The sequence below is a fragment of the Lipotes vexillifer genome, unplaced genomic scaffold (genome assembly GCF_000442215.2).
Source record: "Lipotes vexillifer unplaced genomic scaffold, Lipotes_vexillifer_v1.1 scaffold2364, whole genome shotgun sequence".
NCBI lineage: Eukaryota > Metazoa > Chordata > Mammalia > Artiodactyla > Lipotidae > Lipotes > Lipotes vexillifer.
The window spans coordinates 1316-8321 of NW_006787315.1; positions in this window are offsets into that span (position 1 = coordinate 1316).

Consider the following 7006-nt stretch of genomic DNA (forward strand, 5'->3'; position numbering starts at 1 on the left):
GCTGTATATTCAATATGAAAGCTCATAAAATATAACTCAATATTCATCCCTATTTGCCTTACAGCTACCATATTTAAAGTAGCCCCTTTTACTCTGGATAGCTTCTTTCAGTCCTTTTGTTAGCTGGGCCTTGTAAATTGCATATAGCTTCAGATATGTCCAGTTTGATCAGTCAGCTAAAAATGTCATGTGATTTAAGTATATATAAATTTCTAATCACCTGCCCTTACTGACTAATGAATCGGCCTCTTAATGATTAATATGTTGTTTTATAGTCAGTGATGTAATCCCATGCTAAATTCCCTAATATGAGTTGAAAGTTTCCATATTCACTATTTTAAATTATAGTATTTAATATAGTTTAACTTTTAAAAATATTATCAAACTATTTCAAAATTGTAAAACTATTTTTAAGGTAGGTATGGGGAATACTGATATACTTCCTATGGTCCCATAACCTTTATTAAATAAGCGGGGGCATATCTATATAATTAAGTATTAAGGAGTCTTTAAACGTATATTTAGGAAGATTATTTAATGATGTAATAAAATATTGGTAATGTTAAAAATATACACATACTTAAACCAAATTTGATCTATCAAATTTGGCAATTGTGTGCAATGAGGAAAATAGCAAACTTTCAATTCTCTTCTTTTTTCCTTCCTCTTCACTTCCAATTTTGACTGTACCTTTGCTTTTATTTCATTTCATGGTTTGTTTTTGCTATTATAAGCACTTAGGAAATTTCTAAAGCCTGTCACTTAATATAAACCTATCTTGTAGAAGTTTCATTTTGGAGATTTTCCTGAATGGTGTTAGCTGCCAAAAGCTTAATTAACTTTTTTGGAAGTTATATCATTCAATCCTTTTTATTTTTACCCAAGCTTTACCTGCACATAAAGCATCACACAGTTCTCCAATGGGCCCCTCTATATCCCCCTTCTCTGAGGCAATCACTGTTCAACACTGAGTTGATTCTTTTGGTATTTACTTCTGTTTCTTTAAATGACATGCTTGTATTGCTTGTGTTTCAGATTCAGTCGTTATCTTTTGACCTTGTGACAGTTCGGCTCTATTCTCACCCCAACTACAAATGCTCTTTTACTGTGTCCCCATCTCCCAGTTTAATTATTGTGACTATTCATAGCCAAGCTATGTGGTAAATGCAAACTTTTACTTTCCTGCATGACACAGAGGAGTTCCCCTTCCCACAGGCAACAGATATGATTAGCATTTTATAGATTCTGCAAGAAATATTTTTAATACTATATGCATTATTTTATCTTTGTTTACATAAGGATAACATGCCATATGGATTGAAGTATATATATTGCCTTTTATATGTCCCAAAAAGTAAATGGAAATTTGTAAACCAAAATTATTTTAGTTATACTCAGAATACATAATTTGAGGCTATATTAGTGAATTTCGGATAGTGAGCAGTGCTCACTGGTGTATTGTCTACCTTTGATAAAGTCACCCAAAAGACTCTTTTCCGTCACCTTAAGAAACTTTTCCTAGTTGTTAGAATAACTCATAAACTTGATGTAAAATCCACCTGCTCAGTGGTGTAAAATTGAAGATTACCATAAAGGCAAATCAAGTGAGACGATCTTGAGTACTTCCTTGGCGGAAAGACTTGCTGATGGGATGACTTTGTTTCTAGATGGATTTTTATTGCACTTTAGTATAGTTTTTCTTATAATCTTTCCCAGTGATTCAGCTGCATTTGTACCCTATGTGGACCACAGAAAAATTATGGGAAAGATGGAAGATATGGGAATTTTTGAAGAGTCGTAGTTGATTTGGTTTCATTTTAGGTTCTGTCAGCATCAGAAGTAGGTTACTGGTGCTCTAGTCAGTACAATATAATGTCAGCTCAGAGTCCTGCCCATCTCCCACAACCATTTGCATTACTGCACGGACCAGGACTTATAGTTTAACATTAAAAATGAGTGATGATAGCAGGTGTCCTTGACTTGAATGTTTTTAATGTTTCACCTTAATTTTGATATTTGTATCAGGTTACGTTAATTCACTTCCTTTCCAAGTTTACTAAGACTATTTGTCATGGATTTATGTTGAATTTTATCAGCACTTCTTTTCTTTTTTTTGGATATCTTTTGAGATGAGCGTATAATTTTTCTTTTTCACAATGATAATTATATTAAATGATATTCTAATATTAGACTAATCTTACATTTTAGAAATTTGTAATATTAGTCAGTAGTAGAGTTTTCAACTCACATATCTATATATATTAAGTTTATATCCATAGCATGTGTGGCCTGTATTTCTGCAATTTGCTGATTGGGGTATAATTTCTAGATTAGACTTGCCTTATAAAATGAGCTGAGTTTTCAATCTCTGAAATAGGTGGTGTTATACTTAATCTATCTTTTACTTTTGTCTTTCAAACTCAAAGGAAAACCAGTTGGTTTTGATACTTTGTTTTGTGGGAGATTTTAAAGTACTGATTCAATTTTTTGTATTGTTATAGGAGTATTTAGATTTAAAAAAATGCATCCTTATGTCAGTTTTAATAAATTTTTTAAAATGCATTTTTCCATTTCATCTGTGTTTTCAGTTATTGGCATAGTTCTTCCTAGTATTTTCTTATTACCTTTTTGAATCTGTGCGACATCTATAGATATGACTTTTTTTCAACTCTTAATATTATTTACTTGTGCTTACCTTATCTTTTTTTCTTATTGACATTGACAGAGCTATGTCAATTTTACCTGTAGTTTCAAAGAATAAACCTTCAGCTTTGGCAATCATTTCTTATATATATGTTTTATGTTTCATTCATTCTGTTCTTACTTAATATAATTTCCTCTTTTACCTTCCTGGTGTCTATTTTGCTGTTCTTTATAACATTTTCAGTTGAATACTTAATTTATTGATGTTCAGCCTTTCTTCTTTTCTAATATGAGTATTTATTTCTAAGTTCTATGTTTTCATCTTTGAGCCTTGGAGCTCTTTAGGGGTATTTTCTTTTTCCTTTTTTTGTGGTATGCGGGCCTCTCACTGTTGTGGCCTCTCCCGTTGCGGAGCACAGGCTCCGGACGCGCAGGCTCAGCGGCCATGGCTCAGGGGCCCAGCCGCTCCACAGCATGTGGGATCTTTCTGGACCGGGGCACGAACCCGTGTCCCCTGCATCGGCAGGCGGACTCTCAACCACTGCACCACCAGGGAAGCCCCTTTTTAGGGGTATTTTTAAAATTCCAAATTTAAAAGTTATTCCACTATCAGTTTGATCTGATTTTCTAATTAACTACATTGTGATCAGATAATGTGGTTTGTATGACACTAGCCATTTGGCAATTGTTGAGGCTTCCTTTGTAGCCTATTATGTGGTCAACTTTTATAAATGTTCTGTGTTTATTTGAAACAAACGTATTCAGTTGTTGAGTTTAATGAGCTTATATTTGTTCATTAGTTCAAGTTTGTTAATTGTTTGGCTAAAATCGCCTTTATCCTTGATGTAGTCTTATTTTGTCTTCAATCTTTATTAATTGCTGGGAAAGGAATGTTAGATTATCTCACTATAGTGGTGGATTATTTTTATTTCCCTTTGGAATTCTGTCAGTTTCTTCTTCCTGTAGCTTGGAGCTCTCTTTTCGAGGTAGTGGTTTGGAACCTAAAAAAAAAATTGATTCCTCCTTAACAATGTCAGTGATACACTTGAAAGATTATATTATATTTGGTTCAAAGTGAATTTAACATTAATTTGCTCCCAAGTAATTATCTTAGCATTTTTATAAGTGACTAAGAATATTGTACGCTGTTATTTTTTTTTGGGAATTAAAGTTTTCCTTCTAAATCAAAAGCTAGTGCTTATACATCCTCTCAGCGTCTCTAAATTTATTCATCTCATGAAATCCTCGTAGCCTCTAGCACAGTGCTGGCTCTTTGATCTGTATCTTTAAAATTCCAAAGGCTTCATTAACCATCTACTGACAGAAAGAGATACTACACATTTCCTTATTTGGTGATAGTAATGAAACTTTACCTGATTTGCCTCTGATTAGTTTATTTTGTTTCTCTAGATTTTCAACACATCATTATTTGAACCACCTCCTCTAGGATATGCAAATGTTTCAGATGTTCCACCTTTTAGTGCCTTTTCTCCACAAGGTATGCCAGAGGTAAAAATGCATGCAATAAAATAGAAATAACAAAGAGAACTTCCTTATACATACAAGCAATAATTAAAGAGGTATTAAGAAGGTTTTTGATGTAATCCAAATTCATCTTTTTTTACCTTTAAGAAATAGAATTCCTTAGTAATAAAAAGGAATACATACTATTTTGTGTTCATAGTGTTTTTTAAGTTAAAATTTTCTACACTGAGATGGAGAAATCCAAAATGTACATTTATTGACTTTTGACAAATGCATACACCTGTGTAATTCAAACGCCATCAACACAAAGAATACTATTATCACTTCAGAAAGTACTTTTAAGCCCCTTCTCAATCAACTCCACACACTCTCAAGGCAATCATTCTTCTGATTTTTTTCTGCCACCTTTGATTAGTTTTGCCTATACTAGAAATTCATATAGATAGAATTGATAACATGTAATCATTTCTGTCTATTTCTTTCACTTTCTATTTTCTTTCAGTAAGCATAGGGTCTGTGAAATTCACATGTTTTGCATTTATCGGTAGATTGTTCCTTTTTATTGGCAAGTAATTTCCATTGTATGAAAATACATTCCATTGTATGAAAATACTACATATCTTACTACCACTGTATAACTTGGATTAATTTTCAGAGAACGTGAATGAGAATTTGAAATTGTTGCCATTTTCAAGTGAAGAGTACGAATATCCGTTTTAGAAAATGTTATGTGGTTTGCTCAGTAAAGCAGTGTGGGGGCTTCCCTGGTGGCGCAGCGGTTGAGAGTCCGCCTGCCGATGCAGGGTTCGTGCCCTAGTCCAGGAGGATCCCACATGCCCTGGTCCAGGAGGATCCCACATGCCGTGGAGTGGCTGTGCCCATGAGACATGGCCGCTGAGCCTGCACGTCTGGAGCCTGTGCTCCGCAATGGGAGAGGCCACAACAGTGAGAGGCCCGCGTACCACACACACACAAAAAAGAATAAAGCAGTGTGTATAACTGTCATCTGAGATTTTACAGTAAGTCCCCAGATTCTTGCATAGTACTTTGTTTTTTAATAAGAAAGTTAAATTTGAAAGAGTTGAATATAATTTATTAATGTCTTTTAAAATGTTATGTCTCCTACCATAATATTTAACATTAAGTAGATTGTTTTGGACATACTGAGTTTGAGGTGCCTATAGGATATATTCCAAGAAGTTGCTAATAGACGATTGGGCATATTGAAGTGTCACTCAGTAGGGAGATAAGGGCTTGACTGTCATCAGAAACATCCTAAGTGAAAAATGTACTTTTAGAATTGAATTTATTTATTTATTTGCAGAAAAAAGGAAAAATAGCTCTTATTTTTCTTAAATCTGAAGAAATGACAAAATGTGTTTTTATTTTGAGGTGGAGTTACATGTAACAAAATGCACAGGTCTTGAGTTAATTCAATAAATTTTTAAAATTGCATGTATCTGTATCACTCAAAACAAGATATAGGACATTTCTGTGACTCCAGAAAGTTCTCTGGTGCCCCTTTCTGGTCCATTTTTACCATATCCCTCTAGAAGCAACCACTTCCTGATATCTGTCATCATTGATTAGTTTGGTTTTGAACTTCATATAAATGGAATCAGATAGTAACTAATCTATTGTGTGTTGGTGGAAAATCAAATAACAGTCAAGCTAAGAAGAAAGAAAAGAGAATTTTATTTGAGTGAAACTGAGGATTATAACCCAGGGAACAGATTTGCAGAAGCTCTGAGAACTGTTCCATTGGTCAGGAGTTAGAGATGCAATTTTATACATTTCTGAGACAAAGAATTTCTGTGTTATATTGACAGGTTAGCATTCTACATAAAGTTGATCAAAGATGTTTTGGTCAATGCAGCTCCCTGTATGGGATGAAAAAGAAATGAAAATAACCTTAAAACTACAACGTTAGTGTCTGAATAAAGCAACCATTTTTCTTAAAGGTTGATTACATCCTCCTGTTTGAGGAGGTCTGGTTAATGTACACTAGAGATGCACATTGCACACTGGGAAAGGCCTACCACAAAGCGGGCATACTGTTTATTTCCTTTCTTAGTTTGATTTCCCGGTCATAGAAAAATTTACGATTTTCCCTCATCATTTGCCTTGCTGCTCTCACTCAGCACAGCGATTAGAGATTATTCATGTTATTGTGTGCGTTAATAGTTTCTTCCCTTTACTAGCTGAGTAGAATTTTATTATGGGACTGTTCTACAAATTGCTTATTCATTCTCCTATTTACAGACAGCTGGACTGTGTCCCATATGGGCTACCTAGATTCAGCTGCTATGAGCAATTTTGTGCAGGTCTTTTTGTGGACATATGTTTCCATCTTTCTTGGGTAAATATCTAGGAGTGTAATTGTTCTGGCATAGGGCATAATTCTGTATAACATTACTTTTCAAAGAAGTTATTTAAAGTGACTCTCCAATTATACACTCTTACAAGAATGTATGAGAGTTTCAGTTGCTCCACATTTTCACTAACATTTGAGACTGTCTGTCTTTCTAATTGTAACAGTTCTAGTAGATACAAGTTAAGAATGTGTGCGTTTTTTTCTTTTAACATCTCTATTGGAGTATAATTGCTTTACAATGGTGTGTTAGTTTCTGCTTTACAACAGAATGAATCAGTTATATATATACATATGTTCCCATATATCTTCCCTCTTGTGTCTCCCTCCCTCCCACCCCCCCTATCCCACCCCTCCAGGCGGTCACAAAGCACCGAGCTGATCTCCCTGTGCTATGCGGCTGCTTCCCACTAGCTATCTACCTTACATTTGGTAGTGTATATATGTCCATGCCTCTCTCTCACTTTGTCACAGCTTACCCTTCCCCCTCCCCATATCCTCAAGTCC